The sequence below is a fragment of the Leopardus geoffroyi genome, chromosome E1, assembly GCF_018350155.1.
Source record: "Leopardus geoffroyi isolate Oge1 chromosome E1, O.geoffroyi_Oge1_pat1.0, whole genome shotgun sequence".
NCBI lineage: Eukaryota > Metazoa > Chordata > Mammalia > Carnivora > Felidae > Leopardus > Leopardus geoffroyi.
In genome coordinates, this window is record NC_059330.1 from 1412684 (window position 1) to 1434230 (window position 21547).

The following is a 21547-nucleotide window of genomic DNA, read 5'->3' on the forward strand; positions in this document are numbered from 1 at the left end:
AGAGACAGAGCATGAACGGGGGAGGGGCAGAGACAGAGGGAGACACAGAATCGGAAACAGGCTCCAGGCTCTGAGCCATCAGCCCAGAGCCTGATGCGGGGCTCGAACTCACGGACCGCGAGATCGTGACCTGGCTGAAGTCGGACGCTCAACCGACTGCGCCACCCAGGCGCCCCCTAATGTTTTTTTTTTAATACATACAAAGCAAATGTACCCCCTCAACCCCTCCCTGCAACACGCAAGAAATTCCACACTCCTCCCCAGGGCGAACTACTGGGATCAGTTTCATATGAATCCTTTCAGACAGTTTTCTCTGCACTTATCCGCACGCAGAAACAGCTGTCCCCGTTCCATGTTCCTCACATAGATAAGAGCGCATTGCACACAGGATTCTCAAGTTACCCTTCTCCTTACTTCTTTTAGCTCTCACATAATTTTCCATTTTGGTAAATGGAGTCAATTACAATTTTTCCTTACTTACAAGCATTGCTGCAAGGAACACACATTCCTATTTAGGCATTTACGTGAGTGGTTATCCAGAAGTCTTATCTACCTACTTGGAATTACCAGATCAAAAGTCATGAATGCTTTTTGTTATAACAGAGGCTGACACATTACTCTCAAAAAGCATCATGCCTGGGGCGCCTGGCTGGCTCAGTCGGTGGAGTGTGTGACTCGATCTCAGTGTCATGGGTTTGAGCCCTGCGTTGGGTGATCACTTAAATAAATAAACAAATGTTAAAAAAAAAAAAAGCGTCACATCCTCATACATTCCTACCAACAGTGTGCGAACGTGTTCATTTCTGCATATCCTTGCCAACCCTGGCTTTTATCATTTTTTTTTTTTTTTGTCTGCCAATCTGGTGGACAAAAGATTACGCAGTAATGTCATTTTAAGAAGCCATTTCCCTGAATATCAGTGAGGCTAGGGATCTTTTAATATTTTTTTAGCTGTTTGTATTTGTCTACTATAGAATTCTATATATCTTTTGCCCATTTGTCATTGGTTGTTTGCCTTTTACTATTTATTGACTCGAAGCAATTCTTTCTTTTTTTTAATGTTTATTTATTGGGGGGGGGAGGGCAGAGAGACGGGGACAGAGGATCCGAAGAGGGCTTTGAGCTGTCATCACAGAGCCCTATGTGGGGCTTGAACTCATGAACCGTGAGATCATGACCTGAGCCAAAGTTGAACGCTTCACCGACGAAGCCACCCAGGTGCCCGATTCGGAGAAATTCTTAACATATTATTTTTTTAAGTTTATTTACTCATTTTGGGGGGGCTGAGGGGCAGAGAGAGAGGGAGAGAGAAACCCAAGAGGACTCCACCCTGACAGCTGCTTCAGAGTCTGCTTCAGATCCTCTGTCCCCCCCACTGCCCCTCCCCTGTTCATGCTGTCTCAAAAATAAACAAACGCTAAAAAAATAAAATCAAATAAAAATGGAATTATTTTTGTTGCAAGAAATTAAAAAAAAAAACAACCTCAAATGAGTGTTTTAAAATGGGACGGGGCGGGGACTGGGAGGAGGAGGAATTTGTTCATATAAGAGAGAGGTCCCAAACAGCAAGTGGTTTGGGGAAAGGCTCTGAATAAAATTAACTAGAGCGGTAGAGGATAGGGCAATTTTTGGCAGAGACCCAAGAGGGAAGATGGGGGCAGCTATGGAAAGACGTGGCGGGAAAGAATATTCACGCAAAGAGAGGACAAACTTGGAAAAATCCTGAGAGTCTAACAAGGCTGGCCTGTTCAGGAGGCAAAAGCAAGCCACAATGACTGGGGCAGGGGAAGGACTGGAGGGGTCCAGCAAATGTCAACTTTTGTGGGATGCTGAAGCCACAGCAAGGAATTGGATTACACGTTCTCTTTGATTCCACCTGCTGTGGGAAGCCATCGGAGAGTTTTAAACAGAACTGTAAGATTTGATTTACACTTTTAAAGAGCTCATCCTGAGGGCACCTGGGTGGCTCAGTCGGTTGAGCGTCTGACTTCGGCTCAGGTCATGATCTCGCGGTTCGTGGGTTCGAGCCCCGTGTCGGGCTCTGTCCAGCTCGGAGCCTGGAGCCTGCTTCGGATTCTGTGTCTCCCTCTCCCTCTGCCCCTCTCCTGCTCACACTCCGTCTCTGCTCTCAAAAATGAATACACGTTAAAAAAAATTTTTTTTTGGAAAAGAAATGAATGCCAAGACACATTGCTAAGTGGGAAAGAAAGCAGAAGTCAAAGAGTATATAGCGTGTGCCACATTTCGTTTAAGAAGTGGGGAGGGTCTCCTGGATGGCTCCCTCGGTGGACTGTGCGACTCTTGATCTCGGGGTCGTGAGTTCTAGCCCCAGGTTGGAGGTGGAGATTATTTTAAAATAAAATCTTTTTTTTTTTTAATGGAGAAAGAAGCCTATATATTCTGTATTTCCTAATTTTTACTACAGTCTTACTGAAATATAATTCACAGAACATGAAACTCATCATCTTAAAGTATACACGTCAGTGGTATTCAGTACATTCACGAGGATATGCAACCATCACCACAGTCGATTCTAGAGCGTCAGCACCAGAAGCGGTCCCATACCCGCCAGAGTGACCCCCTATTCTCTTCTCCCTCCGGTGCCGGGCAAACACTTACCTGCTTTCCGTGTATGTGGATTTTCCCGTTCTGGACATTTCATATAAGCAGACTCATAGATACATGATCTTTTGTGTCTGGCTTCCTTCACTAAGCATAATGTTTCCGAGATTCATTCGTGTCGTAGCCTGTGTCGATGTTTTGGTTCCTTCTGTGGCTCACTAGGATTCTCTTGTGGGTATGCCACGTTTTGTTTATCCATTCATCAATTCAGGAACATTTGGGGTATTTCCATGGAACGCTGCTGTGAATATTCATGTACAAGTTGTATAGACACATGTTTTCATATCATTTCATGTAACGATGAGTGAAGTCACTGGGCCCTACAGTAACTCTGTGTTCAGCATTTTGAGAAACGGTCAGACTGTCTTCCAAAGAGGGACACCATTTTACAATGAACTGTACAAGAGATGAGGGTTCCAAATTTCCCACGTCTTTGCCAACCCTTGTTACTTATTTTCTCTTTCTTTTTTAATTTTAGCCACCCTATTGGAGTGGGGTGGAAGCTTAGTGAGGCTTGGAATGGCATTTCCCTGCTGGCTAAAGATACTGAACATCTTTTCATATGTTTACGAACCATTTGTGTATCTTCTTGGGAGAAACGTCTCTTCGGCTCCTTTTCCCATTTTTTTAAATTGGGTTATTTTGCGGGGCGCCTGGGTGGCGCAGTCGGTTAAGCGTCCGACTTCAGCTCAGGTCACGATCTCGCGGTCTGTGAGTTCGAGCCCCGCGTCAGGCTCTGGGCTGATGGCTCGGAGCCTGGAGCCTGCTTCCGATTCTGTGTCTCCTTCTCTCTCTGCCCCTCCCCCCTTCATGCTCTGTGTCTGTCTCAAAAATAAATGTTAAAAAAAAAATTAAAAAAATAATAAATTGGGTTATTTTGCTTTATATTGTTGAGTTGTAAGAGTTCTTTTTCTATTCTGGATTCAGTTCTCTTAGGATACGTATGATATTTTGAAATCAAGAAATGTGAGGCTTCCAACTTTATTCTCCTTTAAGATTGTTTTGGCTGTTATGGGCTCCTTGGAGTCCCAAATGAGGATCAATTTGTCAATGTCTTCAAAGAAACCAGCTGGGATATTAAAAGGCATCGTTTTGAATCTATAGATCATTTTGAGAAGTGATGTCATCTTTTTTTAAAATTTTTTCTTTTTAACGTTTATTTATTTTTGAGACAGAGAGAGACAGAGCATGAACGGGGGAGGGTCAGAGAGAGGGAGACACAGAATCCGAAACAGGCTCCAGGCTCTGAGCGGTCAGCACGGAGCCCGACGCGGGGCTCGAACTCACAAACCGTGAGATCCTGACCTGAGCCGAAGTCGGGCGCTTAACTCTGCTTGACCCTTCATTTCCTGCTTGTACAAAACCTCCAGGTCGGTTAGAAATGAGACATTGGGGCCTCTCGAGTATCTCTCACACATGTGCGCAGCCCTGCCCACGTGTCCTTCTGGAGTCCCTGGTAGAAGTCAGAGATTATCAAAGCCCTCCGTGGCCATCTCATTCCCCAGCTTTTCCGTTCAGCTTCTTCAGTCCGCCTCTTCTCAGCTCCAACTGGTATTACCACCTTGGGAGCTATGATGTCAAACAATTGCAACTGTTTTGGTTGCTTTTTTTTTTTTTTTTTTTTTTTTCAACAAATGCCCCGGGGATAGGGCTGTTTGCAGGGAGTAAGCTCTGAGTCAGTTCAAAGAAAAACAAGCCCTAAGAGTGGAGATTTTTAAGGAGTCGCCAGACAGATCAAAAGGTGACTGGCCTTCTGGGTTGGGGATTTGGGGGGAAGTTCAAACCTATTCTGGCCCCTCTAGTGGCTTCTAGGCTGGCAGCTGTCATTAGCTGCTACAGTTTCCAGTCTATTACAGAGATAAGGAGAGGGGCTGGGGTGACTCCGTAGCTCAGACAGTTGAGCGTCTAACTCTTGAGTCAGCTCAGGTCATGATCCCAGGGGCATGGGATTGAGCCCCAAGTTGGGCTCTGCGCTGAGTATGGAGCCTGCTTAGGATTTTCTCCCTCTCTCTCGCTCTCTCTCTCCCTCCCTCTCTCCCCGCCCCTCCCCCACTCTCAGGTAGGTAGATAGATAGATAGATAGATAAGGAGGGGGGGGATGGGAATAGGGTAAATTAAAATGCCAGAAAGCTTTCTGTTCTTTTTTTTTTTTTTAATTTTTTTTTTCAACGTTTACTTATTTTTGGGACAGAGAGAGACAGAGCATGACCGGGGGAGGGGCAGAGAGAGAGAGGGAGACACAGAATCGGAAACAGGCTCCAGGCTCTGAGCCATCAGCCCAGAGCCTGACGCGGGGCTCAAACTCACGGGGACCGTGAGATCGTGACCTGGCTGAAGTCGGACGCTTAACCGACTGCGCCACCCAGGCGCCCCAGAAAGCTTTCTGTTCTTACCTAACTTTGGCTTTTCTCTTCAGTAGATCCTTCTCGGATTTTAGCAAGCCTTTCGTTGATTTCTAGAGTTCTAAAAAAAAAGGGGGGATTTTGACCCTTTTCGCCAGTGTTTTTGTTGCTTCTATGGAGGAGCAGATTTTCGGAGACCTTTACCCTGCCATTCCGAAGCTGCTTCTATCCGTATTCTTTTTTTTTTTCTTCACGAAAGGAAACAGCATAAATCAGAGTCTCATAAAAATCACCATGTAAGGAGTCATTGTCACGATATTTTGGGTACAACATAGAATAGACCAAGTGCACAAATATGTTGATTTTTTTTTTTTTGAGAACTAGGACTCTCACTGTGAGAGAGGAAAGATACAAACACAGAAGGACAAAGGCGTGGTGGCATTTGTTGACGTTGCATTGGTGATATTAATGTAAACATCTGGTTTCTAAAAATGTACATATTTTTCAAGACTCCATGATTTTTGCTCCGTTCACTGGAAGGTCTTAGAAGGGAGGATACACAGAGAACACATCTGGCACCCAGTTCATCTGAATAGCACGCCCCATAAAAAACAAACAAGAACAAACACAAACACAAACCAAAACAAAAGCAAAGAAGACTAAGACAATTTAAAAAAACTCAAACACTCGTCACAACGTGGGTAGAACTAGGGAGTATGACGCTAAGTGACATAAGTCAGTCAGAGAAGGACAAATAGCATATGATTTCACTCATATGTGGAATTTAAGAAACAAAACAAATAAAAAAGAGACAGACTCTTAACCATAGAGAAGAAACTGATGGTCACCGGAGAGGGTGGGGGTGGGAGTGGGGGAAATAGGTGATGGGGGTTAAGGAGTGCCACCTGTCGTGCGAGCCTTGGGTGATATACGGAAGTGTCGAATCACTGTATTTTACACCCGAAATGAATATAACACTAAGTTAACTACGCTGGAATTAAAATAAAAACAAGAGGTAAATGTTCAAAAGAAGAAATCAATGCTTGGAGCTACTAAGGAGAAAAGGTGAGTATAATACTTGAGGTGATCCCTCACATTTCTAACCCCACTCCTGGTGAATTTGATAGCCTATGTTTTCATTCAGACCATCCTAAGTAGCTTCCAAATTTGATATAAAATGATTCCAGCCGTTGTGCTGTGACAGGGTAACGTTATTTTATTTTTATAGATGGTGTGCTGAAACTTTAAAATTCATCGGCTGAGTACACATGTATCGAATGCTTATCATGGTCCCAACACTCTTCTGCACATTCAGGATTATGTGTGTAAGGGAGGGGGTGGGGACATAATAATCCACTCCTACTCTAGTGGAGAAAATAATTCTACCTACAGTGCAAATGCACCTTATCCATGTATAAAGAATATTAAAAAAAAAAAAAAGAATATTTTAGGGGCTCCTGGGTGGCTCTGTTGGTTAAGCATCTGACTCTTGATCTCAGCTTAGATCTTGGTCTCAGGGTCATGAGTTCAAAGCCCTCATTGGGCTCCACGTTGAGCATGAAGCCTACTTAAAGAAAGAAAGAAAGAAAGAAAGAAAGAAAGAAAGAGAGAGAGAGAGAAAGAAAGAAAGAAAGAAAGAAAGAAAGAAAGAAAGAAAGAAAGAAAGAAAGAATGAATAGGGTGCCTGGGTGGCTCAGTCGGTTAAGGGTCTGACAACAGCTCAGGTCATGATCTCGTGGTTCGGGAGTTCAAGCCCCACGTCAGGCTCTGTGCTGACAGCTCAGAGCCTGAAGCCTGCTTCCCATTCTGTGTCTCCCTCTCTCTCTGCCCCTCCCCCACTCATTCTCTCTCTCTCTCTCTCTCTCTCAAAAATAAACATTCAAAAAAAAAAGACAATCTTTTCATGAACTAGAGAAAGCATTCATTTAGATTGGTATTATCCTTTGTGAAACAAGATACAGAATATCTGATACAGGATGTATGGCAAAAGGCCAAAGGCATGTATTAGCAATATAAATGATAATCAAAGGCTTAATGCTATCATGTATATATTCAGCTCCTAGAAATCGATGACAGCAAGACAAACAGTACCATGGGAAATCAAAGAGGCAAGGGTAGAAATGGCAACTTGGGAAATGCATGTGGTCATTAAGCAAACGCAGAGAGGTTCAAGCTCTCTAGCAGTCAGGTAAACACACTGTTCACCCACCAGAGGTGCAGGAACCTACCAGGGCCCAGAATAATCTGTGCTGGTCAAAGGTAGAGAGAAGGGTACTCTCACACTTAGCAGGTGCATACGTGAAATGAAATAACTTTTTGTACAATGATCTCACTCTGTGTATTTATATTCTTTTTTAATGTTTATTTATTTATTTAGAAAGAGAGAGCAAGCCGGGGAGGGACAGAGAGAGATAGAGAATCCCAAGCAGGCTCCATGCTGTCAGCACAGAGCCCAACATGGGCCTTGATCCCACAACTTCGAGATCATAACCTGAGCCAAAATCAAGAGTGGGACGCTCAACCGACTGAGCCACCCGGGCACTCAGATCTTACTGTACGGATTAAAAGTTTAAATATGCACATACCGGGGCGCCTGGGTGGCTCAGTCGGTTAAGCGTCCGACTTCAGCTCGGGTCACGATCTCGCGGTCCGTGAGTTCGAGCCCCGCGTCGGGCTCTGGGCTGATGGCTCAGAGCCTGGAGCCTGCTTCCGATTCTGCGTCTCCCTCTCTCTCTGCCCCTCCCCAGTTCATGCTCTGTCTCTCTCTGTCCCAAAAATAAACAAACGTTAAAAAAAAATTTTTTTTTAATAAAATTAAAAATAAATAAATATGCACATACCTAGTGACAACAATCCCACTGTTGGGAACCTTTCTACTCAAATAAAAATACTAACATAAAAGAATATCCCTACCAGTACAAGCAAGTTTATTGTGAATTGTTCACGGTAGGGTGAAAATAGTAAACAACTGGAGTGGCTATGAACAGGAATATTTTTACTGAATGAAATAAGGATGATAAAAATGATAGGTGACGTTTAATGAGAATTTACCATGTGCTGGAGATTCTCGAAAAACTTTAAAAAAAGACACAGAGTAAAAAGCAAGCTGAGAGATGAGTGAAAATGTGGAAAGGACACAGGGGCAACTTACAGTGACTCACACTGGCTGACTGGTGACAACGCGGGCACCAAAATGAACAATGGTGGGGCGGCCTGGGTGGCTCAGTCGGTTGAGTCTCTGACTTCGGCTCAGGTCATGATCTCACAGTTCGTGGTTCAAGCCCTGCGTCGGGCTCTGTGCTGACGGCTTGGAGCCCGGAGCCTGCTTCGGATTCTGTGTCTCCCTCTCTCTCTCTGCCCCTCCCCCGTTCATGCTCTGTCTCTCTCTGTCTCAAAAATAAATAAACATTAAAAAAAATAAATAAACATGAATCTAAATCTAAGTAAACAATTAGAGACAGGTGGGCAAGGGGTTCTTAACCATAGCACTACTGACGTTTCAGGCTGGATAATTTTTTTTTTAATGTTTATTCATTTTTTGAGAGAGAGAGAGAGAGAGCATGCGCAAGTGGGGGGAGGGGCAGAGAGAGAGGGAGACACAGAATCCGAAGCAGGCTCCAGGCTCTGAGTTGTCAGCACAGAGCCCGACACGGGGCTCGAACCCACAGACTGTGAGATCATGACCTGAGCCAAAGTCGGAGGCTTAACAGACTGAGCCACTCAGGCGCCCCTGGATACTTTATTGTAGGGACACTTCTGTACATCGTAGGATATTTGGAAGTGCATCTGGCCCCTCCCCGTCACATGCCAGTACAACATTGCTGTAGACTGGATGTGTCTCCCCAAAATGCATATGTTTATGTCCTAATCCCCAAGGTGGTAACATCAGGAGGCAGGGGCCTCTGGACGTGACTAGGTCAGGAGTGCAGAGCCCTCACGAATGATATTAGTGTCCTTTATAAACGTTCCCTCTGCCTTTCCCCATCTGAGCTTATAGCAAAACGACAGCCATCTGTGGGCCGGGAAGCAGACCCTCGACAGACACTGAACCTGTTGGCCACAGCTTGGACTTTCCAGCCTCCAGAACCGTGAGGAAGAAATTTCTGTTTTTATAAGCCACGTGTCTCAACAGCCTATGTTATTTTGCCAGAGCAATCCAAAAGAACTAACATACGCCTCCCCAGCTGTGACCCAAAATGTCCCCAGGTATTACCAAATTTTCCCCTAGGGGGCAAAATCACACCAACTGAGAAATGCATTCTACAAGAGTGAGTTGTTCAAGTCAACCTTGGGCGGCAGGGCAGGGGGGTGGGGGGGACAGGGGCAGAGGCAGGGGAGGAGTTGTCTGCTTTACAGTGAAAGAGGTGTTCAGGGCCAAATGTAATAGAAAAACCTTAACTGGATCTTGGATTTAAAAGAAAGACCTTGGGGCGCCTGGGTGGCTCAGTCGGTTGAGCGTCCTACTCTTGATTTCTGCTCAGGTCGTGATCCCAGGGTTGCGGGATCGAGCCCCGCATGAGGTTCCGAGCTCAGCATGATGCTTGGGATTCTCTCCCTTCCTCTTCCCTCCTCCCACTCTCTGTCTCTAAAACAAATTTCAACTTTTTTTAACTTATTTTTTAATTTACATCCAAATTAGCGTATAGTTCAACAATGACTTCAGGGGTAGATTCCTTAATGCCCCTCCCCCATTTAGCCATCCCCCCTCCCACAACCCCTCCCATAACCCTCAGTTTGTTCTCCATATTTGTGAGTCTCTTATGTTTTGTCCCCCTCCCTGTTTTTATATTATTTTTGTTTCCCTTCCTTTATGTTCATCTGTTTTGTCTCTTAAAGTCTTCATGAGTGAAGTCATACGATTTTTGTCTTTCTCTAATTTCACTTAGCATAATACCCTCCAGTTCCATCCACGTAGTTGCAAATGGCGAGATTTCATTCTTTTTGGTTGCCGAGCAATACTCCATTGTATCTATATACCCCATCTTCTTTACCAATTCATCCATCGATGGACATTTGGGCTCTTTCCACACTTTGGCTATTGTCGATAGTGCTGCTGTAAACATGGGGGTGCATGTGTCCCTTTGAAACAGCACACCTGTATCCCTTGGATAAATGCCTAGCAGTGCGCTTGCTGGGTCGTAGGGTAGTTCTAGTTTTAATTTTTTGAGGAACCTCAAACCCACCTTAACGGTCTTGGTCAAGGGCATGGCCCCCCTCTCACCGTACAAGCTGACCTAAACTGCGGATCGGGAGCTGAGGAAGAAACAGAGGTGAAAGACACAGCAGAATCCAGCATCTGGTGCCACGATGCCACGGGTGGCCCCTGGTCTCAGTGCCATGAGCGACGTCCCTGCCTCCTTTGCCCCTCCGGGGTGGCAGTGGTGGTGTAGTGTTGAGGCTGGTTCTGTGCCAAACCTTCAGTTGTGGTTCTTGCCCTGTCACCTCGAACCTGGCTCTCCAGCTCTCCCAGAAACGCTTTGGGCCAACCGATGTCTACGCAGTAGACATTTATAAAATGGCTCGTCAGCGATCATAAAACCACTGGTTCGTTCGCAGCCCGAGTGAGCAAGTTGGGTTTTCGACAGCCAGCGTAATTCGTGGCCTAAAGGAAGGAACAAATACGGGCTGTCTAGTAATTGTATTTTACAGGTTTTATGGTTATCCCAAGTCTGTCGTTAAAGGTTACGTTCCTGTGCGATTAAACGGACGCAAAAACGTCTTGTGCTCTGACGGGGTGGATGTCTTGTGGAACCCCTCCAGTTCCTTCTCCCTGAACGACAGCAAACACGTCGAAAGGACCTGCCAGCACGAACACGAGGAAGCAAGCGTGTCCGGTTTAATCATAAACGAGACCTTCGGTGGCACCTGGCTGGGTTCCTCTTCCTCCTTCTCTTGCCCAGGTGATCGTCACTGGGACAGCCCTGGCGGCCTCAAATAATTTGGGCGAAAATGTATTTCCTTATCAGTCTTCTCATCAAATGCTCTTGTGACCAATTTTTTTTTTTTATTTTGAATAAGGCTGGATTAAAATTTTGAATCTTATAATTTTGAGTCTACAATTCTAGCAACTGTACGTTTTTTGCCCCTTCCTTCCATCCCTCCCTCCTTCCCTTCCTTCCTTCCTTCCTTCCTTCCTTCCTTCCCTCCTTGCCTCCTTGCCTCCTTCTCTCCCTCCTTCCCTCCTTCCCTCCTCATCATTTCTTTGTATTGGCTAGAACCCGCAGATCATTATTAAGCAGCAGAAGTGAGATGATTGTGGCCATTTTTTCAATCATGCGACTGAATTCCTTCAGTGACCAGCATAAATCAGTTCTGCAGGGCAGCAGTAACCCGGACTCTGGGAGAGGGACCGGTGGGTGGGACCTGCCGTACACACACCAGTCTAATCTCTGTTCTACTCACCCTGGCTCATTATTCTTCCCTCTGCACTCGGCAATCCCACTTTTGCTTCTTAGACCCCCAAAGTTAGTTTTATGGTCTCTCTTCATTTTGCAGATGAGGAACACGAGCCTCCAAAAATTTGAATTTTGAGGCTGAAATCACAGTTAATCAGCGAGTGCCAAGTCTGCCCTGGCTTTTTGTGGCAGCTAGTCCAAACTCTTTCTAGAGTATTCCGTAGCTACTGGATTTTGTGAGTTTGGTTTTTGTAGTCATTTACGTTTGTTTTTTTTTTTTTTAATTTTTTTAATGTTTCTTTTTGAGACAGAGAGAGACAGAGCATGAACGGGGGAGGGTCAGAGAGAGGGAGACACAGAATCCGAAGCAGGTTCCAGGCTCTGAGCTGTCAGCACAGAGCCCAGCACAGACCCTGATGTGGGGCTCGAACTCACAAACTGCCAGATCATGACCTGAGCTGAAGTCGGACGCTCAACCGACTGAGCCACCCAGGCTCCCCTAAGTTCTTAGAGGGTGGTAACATATTTTTCTATGTTTATATGGTGTCGATCACTTGGCCAAAGAGGACAGACCTTAGAATAGATTCAACAATAAATTTAGTTAAGAAAAAGTTTTTAACTGAGTTTTTAAAGACACTGGAGAGGGGCGCCTGGGTGGCGCAGTCGGTTAAGCGTCCGACTTCAGCCAGGTCACGATCTTGCGGTCCGTGAGTTCGAGCCCCGCGTCGGGCTCTGGGCTGATGGCTCAGAGCCTGGAGCCTGTTTCCGATTCTGTGTCTCCCTCTCTCTCTGCCCCTCCCCCGTTCATGCTCTGTCTCTCTCTGTCCCAAAAATAAATAAACGTTGAAAAAAAATTAAAAATAAAAAATAAAAATACTGGAGCTTTGTAAAATAATTTTTCTCACTTAGACAAAAATGTTTATTTTGGTAAAAGATTAAAATACCAGGGACGCCTGGGTGGCTCAGTGGGTTGAGCATCCAACTCTTGATTTCAGCTCAGGTCAAGATCCCAGATCGAGCCCTGCTTGGGATTCTCTCTCTGTCTCCCTCTGCCCCTACCCCTCACCCCACCCTTGCTTGCATGAGCACACACTCTCTGTCATCGCACAGAGCCCGATGTGGGGCTTGATCTCACGAACTGTGAGATCATGACCTGAGCAGAAATCAAGAGTGGGATGCTTAACTGACCACACACACACACACACACAAATCGCTTTTTAATTTAACATGGTTTTCATCTTAGTACTTAATTCGTGGACCTAATTCATTTTTGTAGTATTTTATCTTATTTTAGTGTATAAATGTACTATAGTTATTGTCCATTATCCTACTAATACCTGACTTCTTTTTCATTTCAACCAATGCTGCAGTGATGAATAGTAGATTCGGAAATACGGCTTGGCCAGTGAATGTCAACAAACTGCATCCCTGTAAGTAAGGTTACTTACAAAGTGGTGGCACACTTAAAAATATTTTTGCCAAGGGGCGCCCAGGTAGCTCAGTCGGTTAAACGTCCAACTTCGGCTCAGATCATGATCACGTGGTTTGTGGGTTCGAGCCCCCCGTCGGGCTCTGTGCTGACAGCTCGGAGCCTGGAGCTGCTTCAGATTCTGTGTCTCCCTCTCTCTCTGCCCCTCCCCCACTCACACTCTGTATCTCTCTCAAAAATAAACATTAAAAAAAATTTTTTTACTCTTTTTGCTAAAAAAGAAAACATTTTTGCCAAAATTTTCTCCAAAACAATTTTGCCAGTTTACATTCCCACCAACGGGTACCCATTTCCCTACATGCCCATCGACACTGTATTCTATCAGTCCTTTCCAATTTTTGGCAATCTAAGAGGTGAACAATGGCATTCAGTTTTACTTTGCATTTCTCTTACTACTGGCTTCTTCGTAAGTTAATCGTCTGTTTTTATTATTTCTAGTCTTGAATTGCCTGTTGGTTTCTTTTTACCTGTCTGGATCGCTGAATAATATCCCATTGAGTGGACGTGCCCCAGCTTCTTTATCTATTTGCCCTGAGTTTCTTTAATTGGTGTATTGGTCTTTTTATTCATTTATAGGAGCCCTTTACATGTCATAAATAGTAATCCTTTGTCTGCTATATGTGTTACAAATACCTTCTCACAGACTCTTATCTCTCACTTTTTTTTAAAAGTAGGCTTCAGGGGCGCCTGGGTGGCGCAGTCGGTTAAGCATCCGACTTCAGCCAGGTCACGATCTCGCGGTCCGTGAGTTCGAGCCCCGCGTCGGGCTCTGGGCTGATGGCTCAGAATCTGGAGCCTGTTTCCGATTCTGTGTCTCCCTCTCTCTCTGCCCCTCCCCCGTTCATGCTCTGTCCCTCTCTGTCCCAAAAATAAATAAACGTTGAAAAAAAAATTAAAAAAAATAAAAAATAAAAGTAGGCTTCATGTCCAGCATAGAGCCCCACACAGGGCTTGAACTCATGACCCTGAGATCAAGACCTGAGCTGAGATCAAGAGTCAGACACTTAACCGACTGAGCCATCCAGGCACCCCTACTCACCTTTTAGTATCTATCCCAGTATGGAAGATTCTGGTTTGTAATATATATATAAAGTCAGGCTGGTAAATATTTTCTGTATGACTTCTAATCTTTATAAATGTGTGTTGTATCTTGCCATTTAACTAAATTGAGCTCAGTCTTAAATGACGAGTATAGTCAGCAGGGTGAGGACAGAGAACAGTATACCAAATGGAGAGACCAGAGAGGCAAGACCACAGACAGGAGCGAGTGCCAGGGTTTCTTGCCTGGGCTGGCTTCCTCCCAAAGTGCATTTCCGCCCCAGGGCAATGTGACTGTTCTTGCTGGGCTCCAAGTAACCTGCTGTTTAGCTACAGGGCGGGGAACCAGAAGGAAACTGTGAGTCTTAGACCTGCCCTCATTTGGCAGGTTACCTTGGCTAAGTCACCAAGCCCCAGGAATGTTTCATGTCATGTATCCATCCATCCATCCATCCATCCATCCATCCATCATCCATCCATTATCCACCCATCAACCATTCACCCACTCATCATCCAACCACCCATCCATCCAACTACCATCCATCCATCCATCATCCATCATCCATCCGTCTGTCCATCCATCCATCCATCCATCATCCATCATCCATCCGTCTGTCCATCCATCCATCTATCCATCATCCATCCATTATCCACCCATCAACCATCCATCCACTCATCATGCAACCACCCATCCATCCAACTACCATCCATCCATCATCCATCCGTCTGTCCATCCATCCATCCACCATCCATCCGTCCATCCATCCATCCATCATCCATCCGTCTGCCCATCTGTCCATCCATCCATCCATCCATCCATCTATCCATCATCCATCCATTATCCGCCCATCAACCATCCATCCAACTACCATCCATCCATCCATCCCTCCCATACTTAAAGAGTAATTACTACCTACCTATACTATTTTAGGTACTGGGGATAACTGGATAAAAGAGAAAATGTTCCTGTTCTCACAATACTTACTATCCAGTGGAGAAGATGTAATATATAAGCAAATAAATACATAAATAAATAGGCAGTTTCATACAGTGATAAGTGCTATTTCTATAAACACCATGAGGTAATGTATGCAGCCAGTATGTGTGGCATGTTGGGGGCATAGAGGAGAGTGAGGATGCTACCTCGTTAGGGTGGTGGGAGAAACTTTCTCTGAGGAGGTAGTATTTGAACTAGGGAGGGAATAATGAGAAGGAAACAGCCATGTGAAAAGCTGCAGAACGTGTGACTCTTGATCTCAGGGTTGTGAGTTCGAGCCCCATGTTGAGTGTGGGGATTACTTAAATAATAAAGTACAATAATCAATAAAATACGTCCTGCCTCTTTCATCTGCAACTGTGTTTGGGTTCAGACAACAAATTATACAGTTGCCCTCACTTGGGGGCCGCAGTAAGGGGCTTGACTATTTTCCCAACGCAACGAGAAGCCACCGGAGGGTTTTAGAGAATCGAGGATCCCATCTTGGAAGCTTCCGGCAGAGACGGCTGCTGCCGTGGGCCTGGCCTCTGTCTCCAGGGGTCTACAAGACGATCCAGCTGGGTATGATTTTATATTAAATCTAAAATGGTTGACATACGTCCCACGTGGCTCACCTATGCTACGTGGATTGGCACCCAGATACTGGTAATCTGGCACGTAAGCGAGAGGCCGAGGGAAATTATCAAAGAGAATATATATTTATATCTACCGCCATTAACAATGCCTCTCACCCTTAGACGGTATGTTGTCTGCTTTAAGAAAATAATAATGGTACGGGGGGGGGCCTGGGTGGCTCAGCTGGTCAAGCATCAGACTCTTGACTTCATGATCTCGCAGTTCATGGCTTCAAGTCCTGCGTCGGGCTCTGTGCTGACAGCTCGGAGCCTGGAGCTGCTTCGGATTCTGTGTCTCCCTCTCTCTCTCTGCCCCTCCCCTGCTTGTGCTCGCGCACTCTCTCTCTCTCTCAAAAATAAATAAACATAATTAAAAAAAATGTCTTTGTTATTGAATACACCAAGCCAGAGCAGAGGGCAGGAAGCAAAGAGAGCCTGTCTGCCCCAAGGCAGTGGTGACGGAGTCTGGGAACAGACTGAATTTTCTTTTTGGGTAACTGCCCGGTGGTGAGTAGCCATTGGTTAGTTAGGGCCTGGGGCTCTTCCGAGGTGGGTCGGTGGGTCACTTAACAAGCCCGTCTGCCTCATCTCCACGGTCCCTGTGGTGTTTTAACCTTGAGCAAGTCTTGTCGCTCAAGCCCGCTGCCTGCCTGTGGCCTCTCCACCCGCCTCCCCTCCGGCAATCACCAGCTTGTGCTCTGGTTCTGCCCGGCCGCCTCCGTTTTGTTTAGTCTGTTCAAACGGCCACACTTCTTAGCCAGGCACACGAGGCGGGCAAGGGTAGGGTCCTGCCACCTCACAGATCCTTGCCTCACCTTATCCCAGCCCCTGGGCTCCCCTCACTCTAAGGGCCTAATATCCAAACTCCTTACGGTCCCTGAAGCCCGTCCTTCCCACCCAGCAACCCTCTCTGGCTGTATCCCTCCTGCCCTTTGAGACTTGAGTCTGGATGGGACTGTCTTCCAGCAACCCTTCCCCTCCCCTCCCCTCCCCTCCCAGACCAGGGCCGGTCATCCCCCAGGGACCTTATCGGAGCGCTTCGTACTTTGGGATGCAGTGTTTTGGTCTCGTCCTTGGAAGCAGGATGTGGGTCAAGGTTGCAGTAAATATCTGCTGCCCGAATGAACGCATAGGAGAAAGAAGGGAGCGCTTGTTTGGGGCCGGTCCTGCGCTAGTCGTGGATGTCAGTGGAAGGTTCCCTGCCAATCCCCCGGGGGGAGGGTACACCCGACGGGATGCATCCCTTGGAGACGTCGTCCCCCTGCTAGGCTCTCAGCCTTGCCCCCCGCTTGGGGCTTGGCCCCCTGCTTTCCCTGGGCCATACGCTGCCTCCCACCGCACCCCCTTTCTCTGCGTCACCAGGCTGCGGCTGAGCGCCGAGGGCCATCCCGCATAGGAAGCCAGCCAGCCGGGCAGCCGCGGTTATATTTAGATTTCTGTCACCTGAATCGGGGCAGCGGTGGCATCTCGGGAGGGAGCTGAGGCAGGAGACCAGGGCCGTGAGGACACGGACAGGAAAGTGCGGCACGGACGCCAGGCTCCCTGAAGCAAGTCGTGGGGCAAAGCTGGAGAGGCGAGGTCAGAGGTGACTTTAGAGAACGATCAGTGCCAGCTGGGTGGAGGACGGTGGCCCCGGGGAGGTGAACTCAGAGCCGCTCACCAGCCCTGGAGGGAGCGCTGGGGCAGGATCTGGAACTCCCACCCCCGCCAGTGAGGGGAGGCCGCGGAGTGAGGGGTCTGGGGTGGGCAGCAGGGACATGGCCACGGGACCCCAGACACTGGGAGAAACCAGGAGGAAGCAGACTAGCAGGGTACTTTTTTTTTTTTTTTTGAGTCCCAAGGCCTTCCCTGCCCCAGGTCTGATGGATCAAGTTACAGCCCCGGGGGCAGGGACTGAGGCCCCAGTTATCACCCATGCAGTTTTTCCTCCCTCTGACCTCTGGAATCCACGGCCACCTCCCGAAGGGGCTGCTTCCAGATAATGCTGCCCCCACCCCTGCTCGTCGCTGCCCCTCAGGCCGACCCCCAGTCTCCGAGTGCCGAGTGCAGACACCCAGCCTCCCCGCCAGACTCACCTTGAAAAACAGCTCTGCTGTGGTCTCACTGACATAAAACGAGCTGCGCGTCTTTAAAGGGTACAACTTGAGGGGCGCCTGGCTGGCTCAGTCGGTGGAGCACAGGACCCTTGATCTCCGAGTTGTGAGTTCGAGCCCCACATGGGGTGTAGAGATTACCTAAAACTAAAATCTCAAAAAAAAAAAAAAAAATAAAATAAATGAAGTGTACGGGTTGATAAATTCTGACACATAGCCACTCTGACAGGTGTCTGGATCCCTGAGGATTCTGTTTGCACCCCCTGGTCACCGAGGATGATGAGGGCGGTTTTGTGGGCGTGCTGGCCAGTTGATGAGATGTCTGTTCCAATATTTCCCCCGTTTGTTAAATTTAAAAAATTTTTAAACATTTAGTTATCTTTATTTATTTTTATTTTTTTAATGTTTTTATTTATTTTTGACAGAGAGAGAGAGAGAGAGAGAGAGAGAGACAGAGCATGAGTGGGGGAGGGGCAGAGAGAGAGCGAGACACAGAGTCCAAAGCAGGCTCCAAGCTCTGAGCTGTCAGCACAGAGCCCGACGCGGGGCTCGAACTCACAGACCGTGAGATCATGCCCTGAGCCAAAGCCGGACGCTCAACCGACTGAGCCACCCAGGCGCCCCTATTTATTTATCTTTAAAGAGAGAGCACATGAGCAGGGGAGACAGAGAGAGAGAGAGACTCTTAAGCAGGCTCTATGGTCAGCGCAGAGCCCAACACAGGGCTAGACCCCTTGACCCTGAGATCATAACCTGAGTCAAGATCAAGAGTCGGACTCTCAACCCACTGAGCCACCCAAGCATCCCAGTCCATTTTTTCTTCATTGAATTGTTTGTTTTCTTACCGTGACATCTTATATGCTTGAATATTCCATATACAAGACTCTCTCGAATATATGACTTTCAGATATTGTCTTCCAGTCTGTGGCTCGTTTTTGCATGCTCTCGAGTGTCCCTGAAGTGAAGCTTCTAACTGTGATGAAGTCCTCTTTATTTTTTTTTTTTTTCCTATTACGGACAGTGCTTTTGATGTAGTGCCTAAGAAATCTTTGCTGAGCCAAAGGTCACGAAGATTTTGTGCTATGTTTTCTTCGACAAGTGTCATAGTTCTACGTTTTACATTTTATGTTATTTATTTATTTAGCGAGCTGGGAACGGGGTGCCCTCTCCATGTCAGGCTGCCCGCTGCTCCCCGTGTTACCAGCATCAAGCTCCGAGCCTCCACGGTTCTGGGGTTGCAGGCTTCCACCGTCGTTCCCAGCTCTGTGTTTGGGAACCACACTCCCCCTGTTAGCAGTTTCCAGATTAGAAGTTGTGGACCACCGCGCCCCCAGCCCAAAGCATCGTTTCTGCCCTGATGGCCCCATCCAGCCCTTTCTTCAACTGCTGTCATGACAACGGTCACCTGGCACTCAGATGTAGCACTTGGGGGTGACCCTCATTCTACGTGTGATGTGGCTGCCGTGGGTGCCGACACGGACGTGGGGTCACGGGGTGAAGAGTGGACTGCACCCCCTTCCCAGCTTCCTCCAGTCTGACCATCTCAGGTTCTGTGGCTTCCAGAGGTGAGGGTCTCTGGGGCCAGCCCCCTTTGGAGGACAGGGCGGGAGGACGCTGATGGGGGGACAGAGGCACCGCGGACGGCCACCAGGGGGCGTCTCCCGTTCTCCCGGAGCCCTGGGGCCTCTTCACCCGCCTGGACCCGCAGAGTGACCCCTGCCCGGGGCAGAAGGAAAGCCAAACAGACCGCCCAGCCTCCTGCCCCATCTCGTGGTGGCAAGACAGCGGCGGGGCCAGGGGAACAGTGCAGGCAGACCCACAAGCCCTGGTGAGGGCTCCGAGCTTTGCTCTCCAAACACTAGGCCTTGGTCTGTCCGCATTCTCTCTACTGGGCGAACTCCTACGCATTCTTCAAAGCCCACTTCAAATGCCCCCACTGGACCTCCCAGCCCTGCCGCTGCTGTGCTCCCACAGGGTCAGCACCCATTGTTCCCAACAGTCACTACGCGTGCGCCCTTCTGTCCTGGAGAAGGTGGGCTCCACCAGGGACCCTGACCCACCGGGCTCCGAGTACAGACCCGTGAGCTTGGGGCCCGCGTTCTTTCCCGCCCTCACCTTCCTCCTGCACTTTGAGAGACTTCCCTGGGGGCAGGAGCTGGCTCTGACCCCCCCCCCCCCACCCAGCACCGGGCCCGGTGAAGCAGGAGTTTGCTGGAAGGAGGTCGCCTCCTTCTATGCGTGTAACTCACTTGCCTGGGTGGATGGCGTGGGTTCTTGTCCCAGGCAACACACCCCAACCGGGCGTTCTCTGTCGCGCCCAGGGCTGTGTGGGCGCCGCGGTCCGGGAGGGGAGCTGCGAAGGCACCCCGTCCCCACTGGGGACAGCGGACGATCACAGCAGAGGCTCCACGGCTCCGTCCCCGGGGCACCTCGCGTCACCAGTCAGCTCTCTTATTTCGCCGGCGAAGAAACTGAGGCTCAGCCCCGTACAAGGGGCTGTTGTCGAACCACGCCTGGGATTCTGACCCGCCGACCCCGGGTCTGGGCCTGGCGTGCCGGATGCACGTGGGGGTCAGCAGGTGCATCGAATCCGCTGTGTCATTGGCACAGGGCCAGCCCCGAACGCAACTGAAACCACTTACTGGTGAGTCAGCGGGACGCAAGCCGAGGAGTCAGAGGATGAGCTCAGCCCACAGAAGCACGTGTTCACTTCCCAAAAGATCAATTTTTCAGTGTTCATCTATTTATTTTGGGGGCGGGGAAGGGCAGAGAGAGAGGGAGGGAGAGAATCCCAAGCAGGCTCTGCACCAACGCGGGGCTCGAACTCACGAACTGTGAGATCATGACCCGAGCCGAAGTCAAGAGTCGGGCGCTGAACTGACTGAGCCCCCAGGCGCCCCCAAAAGATCATTTTATTTATTTATTTTTTAATTTTTTTTAACCTTTATTTATTTTTGAGACAGAGAGAGACAGAGCATGAACGGGGGAGGGTCAGAGAGAGGGAGACACAGAATCGGAAACAGGCTCCAGGCTCCGAGCTGTCAGCACAGAGCCCGACGCGGGGCTCGAACTCACGGACCGCGAGATCACGACCGGAGCCGAAGTCGGCCGCTTAACCGACTGAGCCACCCAGGCGCCCCCCAAAAGATCATTTTAAATGTGCCTTTAGGGGGGGTTCTGAGCAGCCCCACTTTGGCTCGATCCTCCTAAGAAAGAGCACAGACTTTGCGCTCGGACAGCCGCGGGGCTCCGAGTCCTGCCCCGGCCCCGGAGCTGACTCAGGCTGTAACCTCCCAGAGCTGAAAGGCGCGGGTGACGGCCGCCAGGCCAGTGGAGATGCGGAACAGTCCCCACCCAGGCCGAGCCGGGGACCGTCCTGGGGGTGGCTGGAAAGCAGCCAGAGCGGCAACTGTCCAAATCCTGGAAACTCGCAAACCGTGCAGATCAGGAATCTTGTTTCCTGAAAGCCGGCGGGTAAGCGTTTGCCAGAAAGCCCAGGGTACCGTCACGGTCACGGGCAGCCGGGCAGACGCAGCGCACCGGGTGGCTATTTTTACCGCCGGGCTGTTTGTTTCAGCGAGAAGGGTCAGGTCAACAAAATGGTTGGTCGGCTGCCCGCCCCGGCCCCCCGTTGTGAGCGGTCGTGGGCGCCCCTGGCGACCGTCCCCGTGCTGATGGGGACCCGGCCCTGCCGGGACGGCAAGCGGGGCCCGGGGCCCAGAGCAGCAGGCTCCTGGCCTCCCCACAGAAGCTGGCCGGCAGCCCCAGGCTTGGCCACAGTGCCCTCCAGTGTCCGTCCCACGGGAAGCTCGCCAGGGGTGTCTCGGGGTGGGAACCAGCGTCCTCGCTTTTCTGGGGCCCCTGGCCAGGCTGCCGCAGCCGGGAATGCTCGCTCGGACAGGCTGGTGTGCGGGGACCCCGCGGCCGCCCCAGCCACACTGCCCAGCCTGCCCCCGG